Below are 14,319 nucleotides of genomic sequence, written 5' to 3' on the forward strand. Positions count from 1 at the left end.
AGAACCCTTTTTGGTTCCACGTAGAACCCTTTCCACAGAGGGTCCTACATGGAACCCAAATAGAGTTCAACATGGAACCAAAAAGGGTTCTCATATGGGAACAGCTGAAGAACCCCTTTGGAACMCTTTTTTCTAGGAGTGTAAAACCAAAGCCGACACACCCTGTAGGTCTCCAGTATCAGGACATCAGGCCTAACGGCTGCTGACAGATATTGCTAATGGGATGGCAGGGGAAGAGGCTGTTTTGGGACAGTTTGTTCAGCACAGACACTTCTTTACAATGCTGCCAGCACATCACCTTCCACAGCTTTATTCACGCCAGCAGTAATGTTTATTTACTCAAACTGGTCTGGGTGAATGCAGAGACTAGTCGGTGTAAGGCTAATGGAATCAAACAGTGCATTGCTGAAACTTTACTGCCACTGTTGGCTAATTCTGCGTTGGTTATGACGGACCACTCTTCTGGAAAAGCATTGAGCGATATCGTATTCTATCACTCACCACGTTGTAAGAGCGTRTAATGGAGTCGATAGCCTAGATAGTCCATTGCTTATCCATACTGATTTTAAGCCATAAAGACAGACTAATTTGAACACAATTATTTTATTTAACCTTTATTTAACTAGGCAAGTCAGTTAAGAACTAATTCTTATTTACAATGACGGCCTACCAAAAGACAAAAAGGCCTCCTRCGGGGACGGGGGCTGGGATTTTTTTTTTAATTATAATATAGGACAAAACACACATCTCGACAAGAGAGACACCACAACACTACATAAAGAGAGACCKAAGACAACAACATATCATGGCAGCAACACATGACAACAACATGGCAGCAGCACAAAGGGCAAGGAGGTGGCGACAACAATACACAACGCGAAGCAGCCACAACTGTCAGTAAGAGTGTCTGTGCAAGTCCCATCCCAATATCGTCAAGATCAGCGGACATGCTAGGTCTTCTACTGCATGAATACACTCTCTAAGTCACACTAATTAACAACCTGTTTTATAGCTGCTGTACAGAGCATAGCCTAATCAGCACTAGGAAGCAGACTGCACTGTAGATAGGCTATATAGTAATATAGGCCTAGCCCTAACAAGCCTACCAAATCACAAAAGGTAGTTTATATTGTGTCTGCCCTACACAAAGATTATTTTGTAATTGATAGATCTGGTCCAATAGACTGACTAAGATGAAGTAGTCTAGTTTGAGGGAGGCTGGTGCTGCGACTCAGGAGGCTGCTGCAGCTGCATACCAGCAGGGGCTGGCAGACCGGCTGGCTAGACTCAGTTGAATCAGGTGTGTAGGCATGGATGGACACGGAGATGATGATGGGGCTCACCTGTTCAGAGCTCAGGTGTTGGCAGACTCTGGTCCATTGGCCAACTCTGAGTCCTCCTTGTCCTCCAACCGCTGCAGGTTGTCAGCAGGGGAAACGGCTGCGATAACACATAAGTCTGGTTAGATCAGGAACCACTCTAGGTGATACATATCGGCTATATAGTACTAGAGACATACTCCAGCTCTAAACAGCAAGTAGTAGAATAGTTTTTCATTTAGGCTATACAACAGATGGTGTGGGACATGGACTCTTGTCATTAGACCATGAGGTCTGAAAAATTAACGGACAAACTTGGAGTAAACTATCACTAACGAAATCCAAGAAACTCATAGGTCTATGGGTACAACCAAAGACAATATGAAGATCGGAAGAAACTGCTTCTCCAATAGAAATCCCTGGTCACGCTTGTAGGTGATGTCATGGTGAAGATGGCCAGCTGCGTTCATGCGCAGAAACATGTCATCGGGTCTAACGGTCATCTCGCGCCAACCTGCGCATGTGTAGGCCGTCAAATCAAAGCCACTCCTTCGATATAACGTTGTTTTTGACGAAAATGAAAACGTGTCAGTTTATCACTTCCAAGAGGTTGGAGTAATAACATGTTCAACTACTTAAGACATTGCCTGGAATCTAGGTTAAGAAAATGAACAACTAAAGGAACGTTTCACTTCTCTCACTGACTTCTCTAACCTGGTCTGTTTTGGTCTGTTTCGCAAGCGTTCCCGGAAGTCTTGCGAAGTTGCGCCTCTGGGTTTGGAAACTCTGTGATATACAACTAATGTGTCTTCATTTTCTCAACACAGTCTAGTCAGGTTCAGTGACATAGTCCATCAACCACTCTCCTAGATGCAGATGCTCTCGCTGTGTGAGCAGCACTTGTGCAGACCGATCAGACACGAGCGCTGCAAGCTGTCTAGATGCAGGGGACACAGAGATACATCAAACTCCAAAAGGAAGACGAAAATCTCCACTCTCTCATCAGAGGCATTTCAGAAATCAAGTTAGACAACACATTTTCACAGGGAATGTTGTGGATWGGTGCTATGGCGTGCGTGTGACATTCTGAAATGCCTGTCACATTTCAAAGCTGAGTGTTAGGCCTCAATCACAGGTCTATAAAAATAGAGATTATTTATCTGAAATCACAATCGTTCTGCACTGCAGAAAAACAGGGGAACTAGTGTGCTGGGCTGGAGCAAAAAAAAGTGGGCTAGCACCAAGCAATGAGGCCCTCGAGGACTTCAGTTGCTTTCCCCGCTGGAAGAGAGGAGACATAGCCTGTGAAAGAGTACACTGTGTACTTAGTGCTCTACTCTTGAGAATCTACATCTGGAACATTGAGTGAAACAGTCACAGCATAGTTCTGTTTATTAGGATCCCCATTAGCTACTGCACAGCCAGTTGCTACTCTTCCTGGGGTCCACATAAAACRTTCAAATACATGAACAACGTACAGAACAATTATAAACAAGAAAAACAAATAAGAGTTATATATTGAAAAGACGCCAAGAGACAACAAAAATACTATTTACAAATAATCGTATATAAATATTCATATTCTTATATACAGTGCAGTTAAATTAGATCTAGCATTTCGCTACACTCGCATTAACATCTGCTAACCATGTGTATGTGACAAATAAAATTTGAATTTGATCTTTAGAAAGATGAGAGGCGCTCTGATACAATATGTTTATCTGTTTTTTAAAGCTAAACTTGCTTTTTGCCTGAGTAACCTCTGGTGGCAGAGCATTCCATGATGACATGGCTCTATTCATTAAGTGTACAAAACATTAAGAACACCTGCTCTTTCCATGACAGACTGACCAGGTGAAAGCTATGATCCCTTATTGATGTCACCTGTTAAATCCATCAGTGTAGATGAAGGGGAGGAGACAGGTTAAAGAAGGATTTTTAAGCCTCGAGACAACTGAGACATGGATTGTGTGTGTCCCATTCAGAGGGTGAATGGGCAAGAGAAAATATTTAAGTGCCTTTGAACAGGTTATAGTAGTAGGTGCCAGGCGCACCGGTTTGAGTGTGTCAAGAACTGCAACGCTGGAGTTTTTTGTTGTTTACCCCCTTTTTCAATCTTGTCTCATCGCTGCAACTCCCCAACGGGCTCCACCACCCAAAGGACATCCAGCTAACTTCACACAACTGTGGGAAGCATTGGAGTCAACATGGGCCATCAACATGGGCCAGCATGGGTGTAACTCAATATTAGGATGGGTGCAACTTGATATGCAGTGTGTATACACATATAGTATACAATGCATTCGGAAAGTAAATCACACCCCTTGAGTTTTTCCATATTTTGTTACGTTAGACTTATTCTAAAATGTATTAAATTAAACAAATTCCTCAATCTCCACACAATACCCCATAATGACAAACCAAAAACAGGGATTTAGAAATGTTTGCAATTTATAAAAAAAATAGGTACCTTATTTACATAACTATTCAGACCGTCAAAATTGAGCTCAGGTGCATCCTGTTTCCATAGATCACTCTTGAGATGTTTCTACAACTTGATTGGAGTCCACCTGTGGTAAATTCAATTGATTGGACATGAATTGGAAAGGCACACACCAGTCTATATAAGGTCCCACAGTTGACAGGGCATGTCAGAGCAAAAACCAAGACATTGGGTCGAAGGGATTGTCCGTAGAGCTCCAAGACAGAATTGTGTTGAGGCACAAATGTGGGGAAGGGTACAAAACAATTCTGCAGCATTGAAGGTCCCCAAGAACACAGTGGCCTTCATCCTTCTTGGAAGCAGTTTGGAACCACCAAGACTCTTCCTGGAGCTGGCCGCCCAGCCAAACTGAGCAATCGGGGGACAAGAACCTTGGTCAGGGAGGTGACCAAGAACCTGATGATCACTCTGACAGAGCTCCAGAGTTCCTCTGTGGAAATAGGAGAGGCATTCCACAAGGACAACCACCGCTGCAGCACTCCACCAATCAGGCCTTTATGGTATTGGCCAGACGGAAGCCACTCCTCAGTAAAAAGGCACATGACAGCCTGCTTGGAGTTTGCCAAAAGGCACCTAAAGACTCTTAAGACAATGAGAAACAAGATTAACTCTTAGGCCTGAATGCCAAGCGTCACGTCTTGGCATTCAGCCAGAGCCCGGACTTGAATCCCATCAAACATCTCTGGAGAGACCTGAAAATAGCTGTGCAGCGACGCTCCTCATCCAACCTGACAGAGCTTGAGAGGATCTGCAGAGAAGAATGGGAGACATTCCCCAAATACAGGTGTGCCAAGCCTGTAGCGTCATACCCAAGAAGACTCAAGGTTGTAATCGCTGCCAAAGGTGCTTCTACAAAATACTGAGTAAAGGGTCTGAATACTTACATTTATATACATTTGCAACATTTTAAAAAACAACTGTTTTTGCTTTGTCATTATGTGTGTAGATTGATGAGGGGGAAAAACCATTTAATCCATCTTAGAATAAGTCTGTAACGTAACAAAATGTGGAAAAAGTCTAGAGGTCTGAATACCTTCCGAATGCACTGTATATACAGTACCAGTCAAAAGTTTGGACACTTACTCATTCCAGGATTTTTCTTTATTTTTACTATTTTCTACATTGTAGAATAATAGTGAAGACATCAAAACTATGAAATAACACATATGGAATCATGTAATAACCAAAAAAGTGTTAAACGAAACAAAATATATTTGAGATTCTTCAAAGTAGTCACCCTTTGCCTTGATGACAGCTTTGCACACACTTGGCCTTCTCTCAACCATCTTCACCTGGAATGCTTTTTCAACAGTCTTAAAGGAGTTCCCACATATGCTGAGCACTTGTTGGCTGCTTTTCCTTCACTCTGCTGTCCAACTCATCCCAAACCATCTCAATTGGGTTGAGGTCAGATGATTGTGGAGGCCAGGTCATCTGATGCAGCACTCCATCACTCTCCATCTTGGTCAAATAGCCCTTACACAGCCTAGAGGTGTGTTGGGTCATTGTCATTTTGAAATACAAATGATAGTCCCACTAAGAGCAAACCAGATGGGATGGCGTATCGCTGCAGAGTGCTGTGGTAGCCATCAAGGTTAAGTGTGCCTTGAATTCTAAATAAATCACTGACAGTGTCACCAGCAAAGCACCCCCAAAATCACTGGCAGTGTCACCAGCAAAGCACCCCCACACCTCCTCCATGCTTCATGGTGGGAACCAGACACGCAGAGATCAAACTTTGTGATATTACATTGTAGAATAATAGTGAATACATCAACTATGTAGAAAATAGTACAAATAAAGAAAAACCCTTGAATGAGTAGGTGTGTCCAAACCTTTGACTGTTACTGTATGTTAGAACTTATTTTGAAGTTAGTATTTGCAATTCAAAAATATATGTAATATTTTACAATGGTATATTCTAATTAAGCAATAAGGCACGAGGGGGTGGAGCTGGTATCTCTGACAGAGCAATACACTGATCCCCCACTGAGTCAAGAAGCAGGGATACCATGGCTAAGTGCTGTATTCAGGCACTCCGCGTTGCGTCGTGCTAAAGAACAGCCCTTAACCGTGGTATATTGGCCATATACCACAAAATCCAGAGATGCTTTATTGCTATTATAAACTGGTTACCAACACAACTAGAGCAGTAAAAATACATGTTATGTCATACCCGTGGTATACAGTCTGTTATACCCCGGCTGTCAGCCAATCAGCATTCAGGCTCGAACCACCTAGTTTATAATTATTCATAACTTATTTTACTTTAGTTCCACATGGAGGACTTTTGAGAGAATACAATTAAATCAAGAGAGTAAAATAGCGGTATGGGCTATTTTGTTCACAAATAAGCCAAATAAGAAATACTTTTTCAATTTTGATGCAAATTAAATTAGGCTAAAGCTTTTTCAAATCTGTTCTGTTTTGTAACAGTATGGTGGCATAGCCTCATAATATCTGTTCTTCTTCCCTCATAAGAAACAGCAGATTATCTCACACACTGCAAAGAGCACAGCCTCCACACAATTTGCCTCAGCATCCCACGATGCAGCAGTGTAGGCAGGGCTATTTATAAACAGGGTTCCTGGCAGACGCCCCCACACACACGCTGCCTCACCTTGAGTCGCTAACCCGCCTGACTACATCTCACCCCACCTCACCCCCATCCCTAACATCTCCCAGAATGCTGTGTGTGTCGGTGGTGTTAATTATGGCCACAGAGAACAGGAGGAAAACAGAGAGGAGAGTAGCCCTCCCCTCTCCTTCTTGACCCCACCTCCACAAAAACACCTCCTCATCCTCCATCGGATATAAGTAGGACAGTGGGAGTCATGGGAGAAATAAGGTGGCTGAATAATGTCCTTGATGTAGAAAAGCAGGTCCGGGATCTGTATCCCCAAACATTATAGAAAGACCATGACTTTTAGCAGTGGGGATAATGAAAATGGCCCTAGGACTCACCCTTGGGGCACTCCATCTGATAGGTTACAGTTTAACTTTAACTACTTTGACTCTGCTGTTTAGCTACACACAACAGTAAGCCTAGTTGTCGGAGGGTCTGCCATTCAAGTGGTTAGGCCTACACTGACCCTTCCCTAACCAGCAGGCCTATGTGATCGCTTAATCTAGGCCGTAATGATTTTTCAGTGTACAATTAGACAATGTAGGCTAAAGGTTACTGTGACTTATGAATGTTTAGAACCATGCAAGGCATTGATCCTTTTGGAAATTCAAGTTTTTGGTTTCACGGTAGCACTAAGCACCTGATTCAACTATTCATGGTCTTGACAGAAGTCGTTCAAAACCACAACTAGTTGAGTCAGGTGTTTAGTGTTCTGGAACAAAGGAGGTTGCACTACATGCACCGTATGGCTCCACAGAATCATTGGCTTCCTCTGTTCCCTGTTCTAAACTCTAAAAAGGTAGAAGATAGTAGGCCTACCTGATCAAATACTAACCAAACGCAGAACTAACTTAGATCAGTAGCATTCTACTCTGTTCATAACAGCTTTCCTATCTGTTTGTTTACTAACACCAGCAGCTGCAGAAAGGTGGGCGTGTTTGAGAATCCCTTCTTCTTGACTCAGTGGGCGATCAGTGTATTGCTCTGTCAGCGATACCAGCTTACGGTACACATACCAGTTTACGGTACAGATTGACAGGAAAGCCTTCCCAGCCATAGATAGAACACTGTCTCAGATGAAAGCAAATGCATCCCAAATGCAAGAGAACTCGGCTGGCTAAAAGGAGAACTTCCAACCAGCCTCAGTGTCTAACAGTGGAAAAATGTCATCCTCATCACCAGTGAGTGACAAACTTAGTCCACTGGTGTTTGTCCTCTGTTCTGACATTAGCCTAAATACACCAGGAGAATGTTTGGGTCTTTGTTCTTTGTCTTCTTCTTCTGCAGAAGCATGCTGCTTGTCTTCTTCTTCTGCAGAAGCATGCTGCTACCTTGCTGCTTTCCTGGTAGCTGCCTGTTGGCCTCGGTGTAGAGTGGAAAAACACTGTAGCAAGGAAGGAACATCTGGGATGATGCTCCTTTGGCCAGCAGCGCTAGGCCTAGCTAGCTACAGTACTTCAGGGTTTGGCAGGAGAGGGTGTGAACTGTGAGACAGGAATGAGGGCTGCTTAGGATCTCCGAAGGAATGTTAAATCACAACTACTTTTTAAGGTGTTTAGACGAAGAGGCAAACAGATACGGTTTTCAGGCTGATCGACGACACTGAACAATTTATCCCTGAATCCTGTGTTTTGAATTAGGGAACAGTTTGAGTACGATAGTGGTTGGATTTGATAGATTGCTCTTTTTCATGGTTTTGATGAAAAGGGAGAATGGAGTTTGATCAAAACGTGGAAAATGGAGTTTGAATAGGCACCAAATCTCCAGTCATTAATATTGTTTTGAATTAGTGCTGTTTGAGGTCGATTCGGTTAAAAACAATTTACCAAGGTTTTTGATTTCAATAAAATACATAATGAAATATGACCTTGCAATTATTACAAAGCCAAATATTGGGAACATTCAATTGCCAAAATATTTAAAACAACTCATTGTCTAAAACAGAAGAAAACAATAAAAGCCCCATGATGGTAGTGACTGCTCATTACTGCGTGCTTATATTTTAATAAAATATTTCAGTTGTGTATATTCCTTTAATTATTATTTATGACTTTATTTAATTTCTTAAAGTCATCATCTCATCTCTGCTAGCTAGCAGCTGCCTGTTCTGCAGAGCTGTCTGACTAAATCACTATTTCAGTGGTTCTTCAAAGTTGATAAGGCATACTTTTAAGCCTGCTGAATAACAAAAATCAATCAATTAGATGTATTGTCGGGTAGAGATACCTAAGCAACTGCTCTCTATCCATCGTGTCTATCACGCTTGCTCTCCTTGTCTGTCTGAAGGCTCCACACAGGCACGAACCGATGAGAACAGGCAGCTGTAGGCACAACGGATTCCGGTCATTGTAATTAATTGTTTACTGCCCTAAAAGCCTTTTTGGGCGACCCGACCAAATTCACATAGAAATGTGAGTTATAGATTTGTCACTCTGATTAAGAGCAAGTCTAAAAAACAGTAGATATGTTCTATGTGCACTATTTCTATGCTTCCCGTTATGTTTCGTTTTTGCGTATTTTACTTTTAGTTTTGTAGACAAGCTTCAAACAGCTGAAAATACAATATTTTTGGTTATGGAAAATATATTTCACAGCGGTTTAGATGGTACAACTTTTAGTCTGACTCAGGAGGCATGCAAACCATTCACCTCTTCCGAGTATATTGCTCGCTAATATTCAATCCCAATAAAGTAGACGAGCTCAGGGCGAGGATCTCCTTCCAGAGGGCCAGGGACTGTAACATACTCGGTTTCACGGAATCATGGCTTTCTCCGGATATACTGTCCCCATTCATATAGCCAGCTGGGTCTTCATTACATTGTGCATACAGGTATAAAGAACTCTCCGGGAAAAAGAAAGGCGGAGGTGTGATTGTGACTCATGGTGTGATTATGCTAACGTACAGGAACTCAAGTCCGTTCGTTCACCCGACCTACAATACCTAACAATCAAATGCCGACCGCATTACCTACAGAGAGAATACTCTTAGGTCGTCATCACAGCCGTGTATATTCCCCCTCAAGCTGATCCCATGACGGCTCTCAAGGAACTACACTGGACTTTATGCAAACTGGAAACCGCAAATCCTGAGTCCGCATTTATTGTAGCTGGGGACTTTAATAAAGCAAATCTGAGGAAAACGCTACAGAAGTTTACCAACACATTGCCTGTGCTACCGGTCCATCACAAACTATCGACCATTGCYACTCTCGCTTCCGGGATGGCTACAAGGCCCTCCCCCGCCCTCTCTTCGGTAAATCAGAAGGCAGAAACTCAAACAGGAAGTACTTAATTGTTAATTTTTWAAAATGTAACCTTTACTTAACTAGGCAAGTCAGCTAACAACAAATTCTTATTTACAATTATGGCCTAACGTGAACAGTGGGTTAACTGCCTTGTTCAGGGGCAGAACGACAGATTTTTACTCACTCCTCCAATACCTCTTATACAGTCTGGAGGTGTGTTTTGGGTCAGTGTTCTGTTGAAAAACATATGATAGTCCAACTAAGTGCAAACCAGATGGGATGGCGTATCGCTGCAGAATGCTGTGGTAGCCATGCTGGTTAAGTGTGCCTTGAATTCTAAATAAATCACTGACAGTGTCACCAGCAAAGCACCCCCACACCATCACACCACCTCCTCCATGCTTTACGGTGGGAACCACACATGCGGAGATCATCTGTTCACCTACTCTGCGTCTCACAAAGACACGGCGGTTGGAACCAAAAATCTCACATTTGGACTCAGACCAAAGGACAGGTTTCCACCGGTCTAATGTCCATTGCTCGTGTTTCTTGGCCCAAGCAAGACACTCTTTCTTATTGGTGTCCTTTAGTAGTGGTTTCTTGAACTCCGTGAAGCATTTATTTGGGCTGCAATCTGAGGTGCAGTTTCCTGTGGCGGTCGTCATGAGAGCCAGTTTCATCATAGCGCTTGATGGTTTTTGCGACTGCTCTAGAAGAAACTTTCAAAGTTCTTAAATGTTCCTGATTGACTGACCTTCATGTCTTAAAGTAATGATGGACTGTTGTTTCTCTTTGCTTATTTGAGCTGTTCTTGGCATAATATGGACTTGGTCTTTTACCAAATAGGGCTATCTTCTGTATACCACCCCTACCTTGTCACAGAACAACTGATTGTCTCAAACGCGTTAATCAAATATATTTAGATTTGTTTAACACTTTTTTGGTTACCACATGATTCCATGTGTTTTTTCATAGTTTTGATGTCTTCACTATTATTCTACAATGTAAAAAATTAAGAAAAACCCTTGAATGAGTAGGTGTGTCCAAACTTTTGACTGGTACTGTACTGATTGTACAAAACATTACGAACAGCCTTCCTAATATTGAGTTGCACTCCCTATTTTTACCCTCAGAACAGCCTCAATTCGTCTGGGCATGGACTCAAGGTGTCAAAAGCGTTCCTCAGAGATGCTGGACCATGTTGACTCCAATGCTTCCCACAGTTTTGTCAAGTTGGCCGGATGTCCTTTGGTTGTTTATTATTTTTATATATTTTTTGTTTTACCTTTATTTAGCTTGGCAAGTCAGTTAAGAACAAATTCTTATTTACAATGACGGCCTACCCTGGAAAACCCGGACGACGCTGGGCCAATTTTTGCGCCGCCTTATGGGACTCCCAACGGCCGGAACTGAACCAAAATTGAGTTCAGGTGCATCCTGTTTCCATTGATCATCCTTGAGATGTTTCTACAACGTGATTGGAGTCCACCTTTGGTAAATTCAATTGATTGGACATGATTTGGAAAGGCACATACCTGTCTGTATATGGTCCCACAGTTGACAGTGCATGTCAGAGCAAAAACCAAGCCATGAGGTTGAAAGGTACCAAAAAATGTCTGCAGCATTGAAGGTCCCCAAGAACACAGTGGCCTCCATCATTCTTAAATGGAAGAAGTTTGGACTCTTTCTAGAGTTTGCCGCCTGGCCAACCTGAACAGACGCTTGGTATTGCACGTGGTGATCTTAGGCTTGTGTGCGGCTGCTCGGCTATGGAAACCCATTTCATGAAGCTCCCTGAAGCCGCTTCGAGGCAGTTTGGAACTCTGTAGTGTGTGTTGCAAACTAATACATATGATTTTTACGCGCTTCAGTGGTCCCGTTCTGTACGCTTGTGTAGCCTACCATTTCGCGGCTGAGCCGTTGTTGCTCCTATACGTTTCCACTTCACAATAACAGCACTTACAGTTGACCGGGGCAGCTCTAGCAGGGCAGAAATTTGACCAACTGACTTGTTGGAAAGGTGGCCTCCTATGACGGTGCCACGTTGAAAGTCACGGATCTCTTCAGTAAGGCCATTTTACTGCCAATGTTTGTCTATGGAGATTGCATGGCTGTGAGCTTGATTTTATCCATCTATTAGCAACAGGTGTGGCTGAAATGGCCGAATCTACTAAATTGAAGGAGTGTCCACATACTTTTGTGTGTATGTATGTATGTATGTAAGTATATATATATATATATAYAYACACACACACRYRYGTGTRTRTATATATATATATATATATATATATATATATATGTGTGTGTGCAGTGTAAACACTAATAAAATGACCAGTGTTCCATGTCTATGTACATAGGGCAGAAGCCTCTAAGGTGCAGGGTTGAGTAACCGGGTGGTAGCCGGCTAGTGACAGTGACCAACCCCCTGTGTTTAGGATCAGCATAATGGAGTTTTTTGTTGTTGCCTATCTTCATCACCTGGGGGTGGCCCGTCAGTAAGTCCAGGACACAGTTGCACAGGGCGGGGTTCAGACCCAGGGCCCGGAGCTTAATGATGAGCATGGAGGGTACTAATGTGTTGAAGGCTGCTCTGTAGTCAATGAACACCAGTCTTGCATAGGTATTCTTCTTTTCCAGGTGGCTTGGGCAGTGTGCAGTGCAATGGCGATTGTGTCATCCATGGATCTATTGGGGCAGTAACTGGACTATTTGTACTTGACCATATTCCCAGTGACTTTACCGCGCTTTCAGTTTTGGAGCGAATGCTGCCGTCCATGGTTTTTGGTTTGGATAGGGAACAACATCCCCTATACACTTTCTGATTAACTCAGTTACTGTGTCAGTGTATACGTTGATGTTATTCTCAGAGGCAACCCGGAACATATCCCAGTCTGTGTGATCAAAACAATCTTGAAGCATGGATTCCGATTTGGTCAGACCAGCGTTGAACAGTCCTTACCACGGGTACTTGGGGCTGCAGGTAGCCTAGTGGTTACCTGCCGAAAGGTTACTGGATAGAATCCCCGGGCTGACAAGGTAAAAATCTGTCGTTCTGCCCCTGAACAAGGCAGTTAACCCACTGTTCACGTTAGGCCATAATTGTAAATAAGAATTTGTTGTTAGCTGACTTGCCTAGTTAAGTAAAGGTTACATTTTWAAAAATTAACAATTAAGTACTTCCTGTTTGAGTTTCTGCCTTCTGATTTACCGAAGAGAGGGCGGGGGAGGGCCTTGTAGCCATCCCGGAAGCGAGAGTRGCAATGGTCGATAGTTTGTGATGGACCGGTAGCACAGGCAATGTGTTGGTAAACTTCTGTAGCGTTTTCCTCAGATTTGCTTTATTAAAGTCCCCAGCTACAATAAATGCGGACTCAGGATTTGCGGTTTCCAGTTTGCATAAAGTCCAGTGTAGTTCCTTGAGAGCCGTCATGGGATCAGCTTGAGGGGGAATATACACGGCTGTGATGACGACCTAAGAGTATTCTCTCTGTAGGTAATGCGGTCGGCATTTGATTGTTAGGTATTGTAGGTCGGGTGAACGAACGGACTTGAGTTCCTGTACGTTAGCATAATCACACCATGAGTCACAATCACACCTCCGCCTTTCTTTTTCCCGGAGAGTTCTTTATTCCTGTATGCACAATGTAATGAAGACCTGTATAAGAGGTATTGGAGGAGTGATGGAGTGCTGCATCAGATGACCTGGCCTCCACAATCACCTGACCTCAACCCAATTGAGATGGTTTGGGATGAGTTGGACCGCAGAGTGAAAGAAAAGCATTCAAGTGCTCAGCATATGTGGCAACTCCTTCAAGACTGTTGGAAAATCATTCCAGGTGAAGCTGGTTGAGAGAATGCCAAGAGTGTGAAAAGCTTTCATCAAGGCAAAGGGTGGCTACTTTGAAGAATCTCAAATATATTTTGATTTGTTTTACACTTTTTTGGTACTACATGATTCTATGTGTTAATTCATAGTTTTGATGTCTTCACTATTATTCTACAATGTAGAAAATAGGAAAAATAAAGAAAAACCCTTGAATGAGTAGGTGTGTCCAAACCTTTGACTGGTACCTTATGTGTGTGGTACCTGCTAATCTTACAACATTTGCACACACTGTATATAGATTTTTCTATTGTGTTATTGACTGTACGTTTGTTTATCCCATGTGTAACTCTGTGTTGTTGTTTTTGTTGAACTGCTTTGCTTTAGCTTGGCCAGGTCGCAGCTGTAAATGAGAACTTGTTCTCAACTGGCCTACCTGGTTAAATAAAGGTGAAATATATATCCTTTTTAAATACACAAGTCATCAAAATAAGACAGCTTTGGCATGGAAACAGTGCTTGGTCTTATTCAACCAAGCCTTGATACATGTGGCGTATCCTCTACCATGAGCAGTCAGAGTCACACGTCTAAGGACATTTAAAGGGGCAATCAGCAGTTGCTACATCCATTTCTGGACTTAAGTGAATGATATGTAGGCCTACTCATTGATTCTTGAAGAATATAACATATAAATGCCTCATGAGCTTAGTTCAACTGTTGTACCCCATCAGAACAAAAACATAAGATTGTTTTAGTGCCGCTTTAAAGAGGAACAACATGCTCAACTGTGAAATAGCGGGCAG

The 14,319-nt window shown here is 42.7% G+C and overlaps 1 protein-coding gene across 2 annotated transcripts in view; it reads right to left on the reverse strand.

Moving 5' to 3' along the window:
* Nucleotides 1-14,319, reverse strand: part of LOC111957263 (protein FAM110B-like) — a 49,538-nt gene that overhangs the window by 9,939 nt on the left and 25,280 nt on the right. The window contains exon 2 of one of the 2 annotated variants that reach the window (XM_023978046.2): nucleotides 1,344-1,440. The exons of the other annotated variant lie outside the window; for it this stretch is intronic. The gene's annotated coding sequence lies outside the window, so the exon portion shown is untranslated. The remainder of the gene's footprint in view (nucleotides 1-1,343; nucleotides 1,441-14,319) is intronic. 2 annotated transcript variants of the gene reach the window in all.

This window comes from Salvelinus sp. IW2-2015, linkage group LG32, assembly GCF_002910315.2.
Source record: "Salvelinus sp. IW2-2015 linkage group LG32, ASM291031v2, whole genome shotgun sequence".
NCBI lineage: Eukaryota > Metazoa > Chordata > Actinopteri > Salmoniformes > Salmonidae > Salvelinus > Salvelinus sp. IW2-2015.